Source organism: Petromyzon marinus, chromosome 61, assembly GCF_048934315.1.
Source record: "Petromyzon marinus isolate PM22_M1 ecotype Great Lakes invasive population chromosome 61, UKy_Petmar_22M1.pri1.0, whole genome shotgun sequence".
NCBI classification, from domain to species: domain Eukaryota; kingdom Metazoa; phylum Chordata; class Hyperoartia; order Petromyzontiformes; family Petromyzontidae; genus Petromyzon; species Petromyzon marinus.
Genome location: NC_133727.1, coordinates 10845961 through 10858098, shown reverse-complemented (window position 1 = coordinate 10858098; position 12138 = coordinate 10845961). Strand labels below are relative to the sequence as shown.

The window sequence follows — 12138 nt, the reverse complement described above, 5'->3', positions numbered from 1 at the left end:
AAGCTATGTGGTCGTTGATGGCACAGCAACAAAAATGGCCAATGGACATCATCACCAGCATCTCGTCGGGAACTTATTTTAATCGTTTCGAAGCTAACACACATATTTTGCTGGTTGTGATTTATATGAATCAAGCTGTTGCAGCAGTAGGATTTGAACCCACGCCTCCGAGGAGACTGGAGCCTTAATCCAGCGCCTTAGACCGCTCGGCCACGCTACCTAGTCGTTGACCGCAGCAACAGAAATCACCAATGAGCATCATCACCATAAGCTCGTGTTAAAATTTGATTAAAATCTTCGTGGCTGAAGCACATTTTATAGTTTGTCATTTTTTTAAAAGAAGGCAGTTTATTACGGCGGGAATTGAACCCACGCCTCCTAAGAAAGTGGAGGCTTAATTCTCTACCGTGGACCACCCAGCCCCCGTTACCAATGTTAGAAGCAATACCAGAAATAGCCAATGGGCATCGACACCAACAGCTTGTTGTGAATCTATTTTATTATTGTAGAATCGGAAAAACATTTTGCAAGAAGTGTTTTATGTAATAACAATATTTGGCAGCAGTGGGATCTGAATCCACACATCTGAAGAAACAGGTACGTAAATACAGTGCCTTAAATCGCTAGGCCGCGCTGCCTATTTCCCAAACACAACACCAGAAATGGCCAATGGGCACCATCACCAGTAGACAGTTTGGAAAGGATGGTATTATTGTACTGGCTAAAAACATTTTGCAGGTGTTTTTTTCATTTTTAAATACGTTTTGGCAGTGGAGAGGCACGAACCTCACTCCTCAGATGAGAATGAAGCAAAAATCCAGCGTCTCACACCACTCGGCCAAGCTATGTGGTCGTTGACGGCACAGCAACAAAAATGGCCAATGGACATCATCACCAGCATCTCGTCGGGAACTTATTTTAATCGTTTCGAAGCTAACACACATATTTTGCTGGTTGTGATTTATATGAATCAAGCTGTTGCAGCAGTGGGATTTGAACCCACGCCTCCGAGGAGACTGGAGCCTTAATCCAGCGCCTTAGACCGCTCGGCCACGCTACCTAGTCGTTGACAGTAGCAACAGAAATCACCAATGTGCATCATCACCAAAAGCTCGTTTTAAAATTTGATTAAAATCGTCGTGGCTGAAGCACATTTTACAGTTTGTCATTGTGTAAAAAGAAGGCAGTTTATTACGGCGGGAATTGAACCCACGCCTCCTAGGAAAGTGGAGACTTAATTCGCTGCCGTGGACCACCCAGCCCCCGTTACCAATGTTAGAAGCAATACCAGAAATAGGCAATGGGCATCGACACCAACAGCTTGTTGTGAATCTATTTTATTATTGTAGAATCTGAAAAACATATTTTGCAAGTTGTTTTATGTAATAACAATATTTGGCAGCAGTGGGATCTGAATCCACACATCTGAAGAAACAGGTACGTAAATACAGTGCCTTAAATCGCTAGGCCGCGCTGCCTATTTCCCAAACACAACACCAGAAATGGCCAATGGGCACCATCACCGGTAGACAGTTTGGAAAGGATGGTATTATTGTACTGGCTAAAAACATTTTGCAGGTGTTTTTTCATTTTTAAATACGTTTTGGCAGTGGAGAGGTACGAACCTCACTCCTCAGATAAGAATGAAGCAAAAATCCAGCGTCTCACACCACTCGGCCAAGCTATGTGGTCGTTGACGGCACAGCAACAAAAATGGCCAATGGACATCATCACCAGCATCTCGTAGGGAACTTATTTTAATCGTTTCGAATCTAACACACATATTTTGCTGGTTGTGATTTATATAAAACAAGCTGTGGCAGCGGTGGGATTTGAACCCACGCCTCCGAGGAGACTGGAGCCTTAATCCAGCGCCTTAGACCGCTCGGCCACGCTACCTAGTCGTTGACAGCAGCAACAAAAATCACCAATGCGCATCATCACCAAAAGCTCGTTTTAAAATTTGATTAAAATCGTCGTGGCTGAAGCACATTTTACAGTTTGTCATTGTGTAAAAAGAAGGCAGTTTATTACGGCGTGAATTGAACCCACGCCTCCTAGGAAAGTGGAGACTTAATTCGCTACCGTGGACCACCCAGCCCCCGTTACCAATGTTAGAAGCAATACCAGAAATAGCCAATGGGCATCGACACCAACAGCTTGTTGTGAATCTATTTTATTATTGTAGAATCTGAAAAACATATTTTGCAAGTTGTTTTATGTAATAACAATATTTGGCAGCAGTGGGATCTGAATCCACACATCTGAAGAAACAGGTACGTAAATACAGTGCCTTAAATCGCTAGGCCGCGCTGCCTATTTCCCAAACACAACACCAGAAATGGCCAATGGGCACCATCACCAGTAAACAGTTTGGAAAGGATGGTATTATTGTACTGGCTAAACACATTTTGCAGGTGTTTTTTCATTTTTAAATACGTTTTGGCAGTGGAGAGGCACGAACCTCACTCCTCAGATGAGAATGAAGCAAAAATCCAGCGTCTCACACCACTCGGCCAAGCTATGTGGTCGTTGACGGCACAGCAACAAAAATGGCCAATGGACATCATCACCAGCATCTCGTCGGGAACTTATTTTAATCGTTTCGAAGCTAACACACATATTTTGCTGGTTGTGATTTATATAAAACAAGCTGTGGCAGCGGTGAGATTTGAACCCACGCCTCCGAGGAGACTGGAGCCTTAATCCAGCGCCTTAGATCGCTCGGCCACGCTACCTAGTCGTTGACAGCAGCAACAAAAATCACCATTGTGCATCATCACCAAAAGCTCGTTTTAAAATTTGATTAAAATCGTCGTGGCTGAAGCACATTTTACAGTTTGTCATTGTGTAAAAAGAAGGCAGTTTATTACGGCGGGAATTGAACCCACGCCTCCTAGGAAAGTGGAGACTTAATTCGCTACCGTGGACCACCCAGCCCCCGTTACCAATGTTAGAAGCAATACCAGAAATAGCCAATGGGCATCGACACCAACAGCTTGTTGTGAAACTATTTTATTCTTGTAGAATCGGAAAAACATTTTGCAAGAAGTGTTTTATGTAATAACAATATTTGGCAGCAGTGGGATCTGAATCCACACATCTGAAGAAACAGGTACGTAAATACAGTGCCTTAAATCGCTAGGCCGCGCTGCCTATTTCCCAAACACAACACCAGAAATGGCCAATGGGCACCATCACCAGTAGACAGTTTGGAAAGGATGGTATTATTGTACTGGCTAAAAACATTTTGCAGGTGTTTTTTTCATTTTTAAATACGTTTTGGCAGTGGAGAGGCACGAACCTCACTCCTCAGATGAGAATGAAGCAAAAATCCAGCGTCTCACACCACTCGGCCAAGCTATGTGGTCGTTGACGACACAGCAACAAAAATGGCCAATGGACATCATCACCAGCATCTCGTCGGGAACTTATTTTAATCGTTTCGAAGCTAACACACATATTTTGCTGGTTGTGATTTATATGAATCAAGCTGTTGCAGCAATGGGATTTGAACCCACGCCTCCGAGGAGACTGGAGCCTTAATCCAGCGCCTTAGACCGCTCGGCCACGCTACCTAGTCGTTGACCGCAGCAACAGAAATCACCAATGAGCATCATCACCATAAGCTCGTGTTAAAATTTGATTAAAATCTTCGTGGCTGAAGCACATTTTATAGTTTGTCATTTTGTAAAAAGAAGGCAGTTTATTACGGCGGGAATTGAACCCACGCCTCCTAAGAAAGTTGAGGCTTAATTCTCTACCGTGGACCACCCAGCCCCCGTTACCAATGTTAGAAGCAATACCAGAAATAGCCAATGGGCATTGACACCAACAGCTTGTTGTGAAACTATTTTATTCTTGTAGAATCGGAAAAACATTTTGCAAGAAGTGTTTTATGTAAAAACAATATTTGGGAGCAGTGGGATCTGAACTCATACATCTGAAGAAACAGGTACGTAAACGCAGTGCCTTAAATCGCTAGGCCGCGCTTCCTATTTCCCAAACCCAACACCAGAAATGGCCAATGGGCACGATCACCAGTATACAGTTTGGAAAGGATGGTATTATTGTACTGGCTAAAAACATATTTTGCAGGTGTTTTTTCATTTTTAAATACATTTTGGCAGTGGAGAGGCACGAACCTCACTCCTCAGATGAGAATGAAGCAAAAATCCAGCGTCTCACACCACTCGGCCAAGCTATGTGGTCGTTGACGGCACAGCAACAAAACTGGCCAATGGACATCATCACCAGCATCTCGTCGGGAACTTATTTTAATCGTTTCGAAGCTAACACACATATTTTGCTGGTTGTGATTTATATGAATCAAGCCGTTGCAGCAGTGGGATTTGAACCCACGCCTCCGAGGAGACTGGAGCCTTAATCCAGCGCCTTAGACCGCTCGGCCACGCTACCTAGTCGTTGACAGCAGCAACAAAAATCACCAATGTGCATCATCACCAAAAGCTCGTTTTAAAATTTGATTAAAATCGTCGTGGCTGAAGCACATTTTACAGTTTGTCATTGTGTAAAAAGAAGGCAGTTTATTACGGCGGGAATTGAACCCACGCCTCCTAGGAAAGTGGAGACTTAATTCGCTACCGTGGACCACCCAGCCCCCGTTACCAATGTTAGAAGCAATACCAGAAATAGCCAATGGGCATCGACACCAACAGCTTGTTGTGAATCTATTTTATTATTGTAGAATCTGAAAAACATATTTTGCAAGTTGTTTTATGTAATAACAATATTTGGCAGCAGTGGGATCTGAATCCACACATCTGAAGAAACAGGTACGTAAATACAGTGCCTTAAATCGCTAGGCCGCGCTGCCTATTTCCCAAACACAACACCAGAAATGGCCAATGGGCACCATCACCAGTAAACAGTTTGGAAAGGATGGTATTATTGTACTGGCTAAAAACATTTTGCAGGTGTTTTTTCATTTTTAAATACATTTTGGCAGTGGAGAGGCACGAACCTCACTCCTCAGATGAGAATGAAGCAAAAATCCAGCGTCTCACACCACTAGGCCAAGCTATGTGGTCGTTGATGGCACAGCAACAAAAATGGCCAATGGACATCATCACCAGCATCTCGTCGGGAACTTATTTTAATCGTTTCGAAGCTAACACACATATTTTGCTGGTTGTGATTTATATGAATCAAGCTGTTGCAGCAGTAGGATTTGAACCCACGCCTCCGAGGAGACTGGAGTCTTAATCCAGCGCCTTAGACCGCTCGGCCACGCTACCTAGTCGTTGACCGCAGCAACAGAAATCACCAATGCGCATCATCACCATAAGCTCGTGTTAAAATTTGATTAAAATCTTCGTGGCTGAAGCACATTTTATAGTTTGTCATTTTTTTAAAAGAAGGCAGTTTATTACGGCGGGAATTGAACCCACGCCTCCTAAGAAAGTGGAGGCTTAATTCTCTACCGTGGACCACCCAGCCCCCGTTACCAATGTTAGAAGCAATACCAGAAATAGCCAATGGGCATCGACACCAACAGCTTGTTGTGAATCTATTTTATTATTGTAGAATCTGAAAAACATATTTTGCAAGTTGTTTTATGTAATAACAATATTTGGCAGCAGTGGGATCTGAATCCACACATCTGAAGAAACAGGTACGTAAATACAGTGCCTTAAATCGCTAGGCCACGCTGCCTATTTCCCAAACACAACACCAGAAATGGCCAAAGGGCACCATCACCAGTAAACAGTTTGGAAAGGATGGTATTATTGTACTGGCTAAAAACATTTTGCAGGTGTTTTTTCATTTTTAAATACGTTTTGGCAGTGGAGAGGCACGAACCTCACTCCTCAGATGAGAATGAAGCAAAAATCCAGCGTCTCACACCACTAGGCCAAGGTATGTGGTCGTTGATGGCACAGCAACAAAAATGGCCAATGGACATCATCACCAGCATCTCGTCGGGAACTTATTTTAATCGTTTCGAAGCTAACACACATATTTTGCTGGTTGTAATTTATATGAATCAAGCTGTTGCAGCAGTGGGATTTGAACCCACGCCTCCGAGGAGACTGGAGCCTTAATCCAGCACCTTAGACCGCTCGGCCACGCTACCTAGTCGTTGACCGCAGCAACAGAAATCACCAATGAGCATCATCACCATAAGCTCGTGTTAAAATTTGATTAAAATCTTCGTGGCTGAAGCACATTTTATAGTTTGTCATTTTTTAAAAAGAAGGCAGTTTATTACGGCGGGAATTGAACCCACGCCTCCTAAGAAAGTGGAGGCTTAATTCTCTACCGTGGACCACCCAGCCCCCGTTACCAATGTTAGAAGCAATACCAGAAATAGCCAATGGGCATCGACACCAACAGCTTGTGAATCTATTTTATTACTGTAGAATCTGAAAAACATATTTTGCAAGTTGTTTTATGTAATAACAATATTTGGCAGCAGTGGGATCTGAATCCACACATCTGAAGAAACAGGTACGTAAATACAGTGCCTTAAATCGCTAGGCCGCGCTGCCTATTTCCCAAACACAACACCAGAAATGGCCAAAGGGCACCATCACCAGTAAACAGTTTGGAAAGGATGGTATTATTGTACTGGCTAAAAACATTTTGCAGGTGTTTTTTCATTTTTAAATACGTTTTGGCAGTGGAGAGGCACGAACCTCACTCCTCAGATGAGAATGAAGCAAAAATCCAGCGTCTCACACCACTCGGTCAAGCTATGTGGTCGTTGACGGCACAGCAACAAAAATGGCCAATGGACATCATCACCAGCATCTCGTCGGGAACTTATTTTAATCGTTTCGAAGCTAACACATATTTTGCAGGTTGTGATTCATATAAAACAAGCTGTGGCAGCGGTGGGATTTGAACCCACGCCTCCGAGAAGACTGGAGCCTTAATCCAGCGCCTTAGACCGCTCGGCCATGCGACCTAGTCGTTGACCGCAGCAACAGAAATCACCAATGCGCATCATCACCAAAAGCTCGTGTTAAAATTTGATTAAAATCTTCGTGGCTGAAGCACATTTTATAGTTTGTCATTTTGTAAAAAGAAGGCAGTCTATTACGGCGGGAATTGAACCCACGCCTCCTAAGAAAGTGGAGGCTTAATTCGCTACTGTGAAACCACCCAGCCCCGTTACCAATGTTAGAAGCAATACCAGAAATAGCCAATGGGCATCGACACCAACAGCTTGTTGTGAAACTATTTTATTCTTGTAGAATCGGAAAAAACATTTTGCAAGAAGTGTTTTATGTAAAAACAATATTTGGAAGCAGTGGGATCTGAACTCATACATCTGAAGAAACAGGTACGTAAATGCAGTGCCTTAAATTGCTAGGCCGCACTTCCTATTTCCCAAACCCAACACCAGAAATGGCCAATGGGCACCATCACCAGTAGACAGTTTGGAAAGGATGGTATTATTGTACTGGCTAAAAACATATTTTGCAGGTGTTTTTTTCATTTTTAAGTAAGTTTTGGCAGTGGAGAGGCACGAACCTCACAACTCAGAAGAGACTGAAGCCTAAATCCCACGTCTTACACTACTCGGCCAAGCTATGTGGTCATTAATGACACAGCAACAAAAATGGCCAATGGACATCATTACCAGCAGCTCTTCGTGAACTTATGATAATCGTTTCGAAGCTAACAAACATATTTTGCAGGTTGTGATTCATATACAACAAGCTGTAGCAGCGTTGGGATTTAAACCCACGCCTCCGAGGAGACTGGAGCCTTAATCCAGCGCCTTAGACTGCTCGGCCACGCTACCTGGTCGCTGACCGCAGCAACAGAAATGACCAATGAGCATCATCACCAAAAGCTCGTGTTAAAGTTTGATTAAAATCGTCGTGGCTGAAGCACATTTCACAGTTTGTCATTGTGAAAAAGAAGGCAGTTTATTACGGCGGGAATTGAACCCACGCCTCCTAGGAAAGTGTAGACTTAATTCGCAAACGTGGACCACCCAGCCCCCGTTACCAATGTTAGAAGCAATACCAGAAATAGCCAATGGGCATTGACACCAACAGCTTGTTGTGAATCTATTTTATTATTGTAGAATCTGAAAAACATATTTTGCAAGTTGTTTTATTTAATAACAATATTTGGCAGCAGTGGGATCTGAATCCACACATCTGAAGAAACAGGTACGTAAATGCAGTGCCTGAAATCGCTCGGCCGCGCTGCCTATTTCCCAAACACAACACCAGAAATGGCCAATGGGCACCATCACCAGTAGACAGTTTGGAAAGGATGGTATTATTGTACTGGCTAAAAACATATTTTGCAGGTGTTTTTTCATTTTTAAATACGTTTTGGCAGTGGAGAGGCACGAACCTCACTCCTCAGAAGAGACTGAAACCTAAATCCCACGTCTTACACCACTAGGCCAAGCTATGTGGTCATTAATGACACAGCAACAAAAATGGCCAATGGACGTCATTACCAGCAGCTCTTCGTGAACTTATTTTAATCGTTTCGAAGCTAACAAACATATTTTGCAGGTTGTGATTCATATAAAAGAAGCTGTGGCAGCGGTGGGATTTGAACCCACGCCTCCGAGAAGACTGGAGCCTTAATCCAGCGCCTTAGACCGCTCGGCCATGCGACCTAGTCGTTGACCGCAGCAACAGAAATCACCAATGCGCATCATCACCAAAAGCTCGTGTTAAAATTTGATTAAAATCTTCGTGGCTGAAGCACATTTTATAGTTTGTCATTTTGTAAAAAGAAGGCAGTTTATTACGGCGGGAATTGAACCCACGCATCCTAGGAAAGTGGAGACTTAATTCGCTACCGTGGACCACCCAGCCCCCGTTACCAATGTTAGAAGCAATACCAGAAATAGCCAATGGGCATCGACACCAACAGCTTGTTGTGAAACTATTTTATTCTTGTAGAATCTGAAAAACATATTTTGCAAGTTGTTTTATGTAATAACAATATTTTTGCAGCAGTGGGATCTGAATCCACACATCTGAAGAAACAGGTATGTAAATGCAGTGCCTTAAATCGCTAGGCCGCGCTGCCTATTTCCCAAACACAACACCAGAAATGGCCAATGGGCACCATCACCAGTAGACAGTTTGGAAAGGATGGTATTATTGTACTGGCTAAAAACATTTTGTGCAGGTATTTTTTCATTTTTAAATACGTTTTGGCAGTGGAGAGGCACGAACCTCACTCCTCAGATGAGAATGAAGCAAAAATCCAGCGTCTGACACCACTCGGCCAAGCTATGTGGTCGTTGAGGGCACAGCAACAAAAATGGCCAATGGACATCATCACCAGCATCTCGTCGGGAACTTATTTTAATCGTTTCGAAGCTAACAAACATATTTTGCAGGTTGTGATTCATATAAAACAAGCTGTAGCAGCGTTGGGATTTAAACCCACGCCTCCGAGAAGACTGGAGCCTTAATCCAGCGCCTTAGACCGCTCGGCCATGCTACCTGGTCGTTGACCGCAGCAACAGAAATCACCAATGAGCATCATCACCAAAAGCTCATGTTGAAGTTTGATTAAAATCGTCGTGGCTGAAGCACATTTTACAGTTTGTCATTGTGTAAAAAGAAGGCAGTTTATTACGGCGAGAATTGAACCCACGCCTCCTAAGAAAGTGGAGACTTAATTCGCTACCGTGGACCACCCAGCCCCCGTTACCAATGTTAGAAGCAATACCAGAAATAGCTAATGGGCATCGACACCAACAGCTTGTTGTGAAACTATTTTATTCTTGTAGAATCTGAAAAACATATTTTGCAAGTTGTTTTATGTAATAACAATATTTTTGCAGCAGTGGGATCTGAATCCACACATCTGAAGAAACGGGTACGTAAATGCAGTGCCTTAAATCGCTAGGCCGCACTGCCTATTTCCCAAACACAACACCAGAAATGGCCAATGGGCACCATCACCAGTAGACAGTTTGGAAAGGATGGTATTATTGTACTGGCTAAAAACATATTTTGCAGGTGTTTTTTCATTTTTAAATACGTTTTGGCAGTGGAGAGGCACGAACCTCACTCCTCAGATGAGAATGAAGCAAAAATCCAGCGTCTCACACCACTCGGCCAAGCTATGTTGTCGTTGACGGCACTGCAACAAAAATGACCAATGGACATCACCAGCATCTCGTCGGGAACTTATTTTAATCGTTTTGAAGCTAACACACATATTTTGCTCTTTGTGATTTATATAAAACAAGCTGTGGCAGCGGTGGGATTTGAACCCACGCCTCCGAGGAGACTGGAGCCTTAATCCAACGCCTTAGACCGCTCGGCCACGCTACCTAGTCGTTGACAGCAGCAACAGAAATCACTAATGAGCATCATCACCAAAAGCTCGTGTTAAAATTTTATAAAAATCGTCGTAGCTGAAGCACATTTTACAGTTTGTCATTGTGTAAAAAGAAGGCAGTTTATTACGGCGGGAATTGAACCCACGCCTCCTAGGAAAGTGGAGGCTTAATTCGCTACCGTGGACCACCCAGCCCCCGTTACCAATGTTAGAAGCAATACCAGAAATAACCAATTGGCATCGACACCAACATCTTGTTGCGAAACTATTTTATTATTGTAGAATCGGAAAAACATTTTGCAAGAAGTGTTTTATGTAAAAACAATATTTGGCAGCAGTGGGATCTGAACTCATACATCTGAAGAAACAGGTACGTAAATGCAGTGCCTTAAATCGCTAGGCCGCGCTTCCTATTTCCCAAACCCAACACCAGAAATGGCCAATGGGCACCATCACCAGTAGACAGTTTGGAAAGTATGGTATTATTGTACTGGCTAAAAACACATTTTGCAGGTGTTTTTTTTCATTTTTAAGTAAGTTTTGGCAGTGGAGAGGCACGAACCTCACTCCTCAGAAGAGACTGAAGCCTAAATCCCACATCTTACAACACTCGGCCAAGCTATGTGGTCATTAATGACACAGCAACAAAAATGGCCAATGGACATAATTACCAGCAGCTCTTCGTGAACTTATGTTAATCGTTTCGAAGCTAACAAACATATTTTGCAGGTTGTGATTCATATAAAACAAGCTGTAGCAGCGTTGGGATTTAAACCCAGGCCTCCGAGGAGACTGGAGCCTTAATCCAGCGCCTTAGACCACTCGGCCATGCTACCTGGTCGCTGACCGCAGCAACAGATATCACCAATGAGCATCATCATCAAAAGCTCATGTTGAAGTTTGATTAAAATCGTTGTGGCTGAAGCACATTTTACAGTTTGTCATTGTGTAAAAAGAAGGCAGTTTATTACGGCGGGAATTGAACCCACGCCTCCTAAGAAAGTGGAGACTTAATTCGCTACCGTGGACCACCCAGCCCCCGTTACCAATGTTAGAAGCAATACCAGAAATAGCCAATGGGCATCGACACCAACAGCTTGTTGTGAAACTATTTTATTCTTGTAGAATCTGAAAAACATATTTTGCAAGTTGTTTTATGTAATAACAATATTTTTGCAGCAGTGGGATCTGAATCCACACATCTGAAGAAACAGGTACGTAAATGCAGTGCCTTAAATCGCTAGGCCGCGCTGCCTATTTCCCAAACACAACACCAGAAATGGCCAATGGGCACCATCACCAGTAGACAGTTTGGAAAGGATGGTATTATTGTACTGGCTAAAAACATTTTTTGCAGGTATTTTTTTCATTTTTAAATACGTTTTGGCAGTGGAGAGGCACGAACCTCACTCCTCAGATGAGAATGAAGCAAAAATCCAGCGTCTGACACCACTCGGCCAAGCTATGTGGTCGTTGAGGGCACAGCAACAAAAATGGCCAATGGACATCATCACGAGCATCTCATCGGGAACTTATTTTAATCGTTTCGAAGCTAACACACATATTTTGCTGGTTGTGATTAATATAAAACAAGCTGTGGCAACAGTGGGATTTGAACCCACGCCTCCGAGAAGACTGGAGCCTTAATCCAGCGCCTTGAGACCGCTCGGCCACGCTACCTAGTCGTTGACGGCAGCAACAGAAATCACCAATGAGCATCATCACCAAAAGCTCGTGTTAAAATTTGATCAAAATCTTCGTGGCTGAAGCACATTTTACAGTTTGTCATTTTGTAAAAAGAAGGCAGTTTATTACGGCGGGAATTGAACCCACGCC

The 12138-nt window shown here is 43.3% G+C and overlaps 13 non-coding genes across 13 annotated transcripts; all 13 read right to left on the bottom strand.

The window, feature by feature from the left end:
* Positions 1-136: 136 nt before the first annotated feature.
* On the bottom strand, positions 137-220 carry TRNAL-AAG (transfer RNA leucine (anticodon AAG)). Its single transcript has one exon. It is a non-coding gene; the product is annotated as a tRNA-Leu (tRNA).
* Positions 221-976: 756 nt separating this feature from the next.
* On the bottom strand, positions 977-1060 carry TRNAL-AAG (transfer RNA leucine (anticodon AAG)). Its single transcript has one exon. It is a non-coding gene; the product is annotated as a tRNA-Leu (tRNA).
* A 757-nt stretch (positions 1061-1817) lies between these two features.
* Positions 1818-1899, bottom strand: TRNAL-AAG (transfer RNA leucine (anticodon AAG)). Its single transcript has one exon. It is a non-coding gene; the product is annotated as a tRNA-Leu (tRNA).
* A 757-nt stretch (positions 1900-2656) lies between these two features.
* On the bottom strand, positions 2657-2738 carry TRNAL-AAG (transfer RNA leucine (anticodon AAG)). Its single transcript has one exon. It is a non-coding gene; the product is annotated as a tRNA-Leu (tRNA).
* Positions 2739-3494: 756 nt separating this feature from the next.
* On the bottom strand, positions 3495-3578 carry TRNAL-AAG (transfer RNA leucine (anticodon AAG)). Its single transcript has one exon. It is a non-coding gene; the product is annotated as a tRNA-Leu (tRNA).
* A 759-nt stretch (positions 3579-4337) lies between these two features.
* TRNAL-AAG (transfer RNA leucine (anticodon AAG)) lies at positions 4338-4419 on the bottom strand. Its single transcript has one exon. It is a non-coding gene; the product is annotated as a tRNA-Leu (tRNA).
* Positions 4420-5174: 755 nt separating this feature from the next.
* On the bottom strand, positions 5175-5258 carry TRNAL-AAG (transfer RNA leucine (anticodon AAG)). Its single transcript has one exon. It is a non-coding gene; the product is annotated as a tRNA-Leu (tRNA).
* Positions 5259-6013: 755 nt separating this feature from the next.
* Positions 6014-6097, bottom strand: TRNAL-AAG (transfer RNA leucine (anticodon AAG)). Its single transcript has one exon. It is a non-coding gene; the product is annotated as a tRNA-Leu (tRNA).
* Positions 6098-6849: 752 nt separating this feature from the next.
* TRNAL-AAG (transfer RNA leucine (anticodon AAG)) lies at positions 6850-6931 on the bottom strand. The gene has a single exon. It is a non-coding gene; the product is annotated as a tRNA-Leu (tRNA).
* Positions 6932-8532: 1601 nt separating this feature from the next.
* On the bottom strand, positions 8533-8614 carry TRNAL-AAG (transfer RNA leucine (anticodon AAG)). Its single transcript has one exon. It is a non-coding gene; the product is annotated as a tRNA-Leu (tRNA).
* Positions 8615-10213: 1599 nt separating this feature from the next.
* TRNAL-AAG (transfer RNA leucine (anticodon AAG)) lies at positions 10214-10295 on the bottom strand. The gene has a single exon. It is a non-coding gene; the product is annotated as a tRNA-Leu (tRNA).
* A 761-nt stretch (positions 10296-11056) lies between these two features.
* TRNAL-AAG (transfer RNA leucine (anticodon AAG)) lies at positions 11057-11138 on the bottom strand. Its single transcript has one exon. It is a non-coding gene; the product is annotated as a tRNA-Leu (tRNA).
* Positions 11139-11899: 761 nt separating this feature from the next.
* TRNAL-AAG (transfer RNA leucine (anticodon AAG)) lies at positions 11900-11982 on the bottom strand. Its single transcript has one exon. It is a non-coding gene; the product is annotated as a tRNA-Leu (tRNA).
* Positions 11983-12138: the final 156 nt, after the last annotated feature.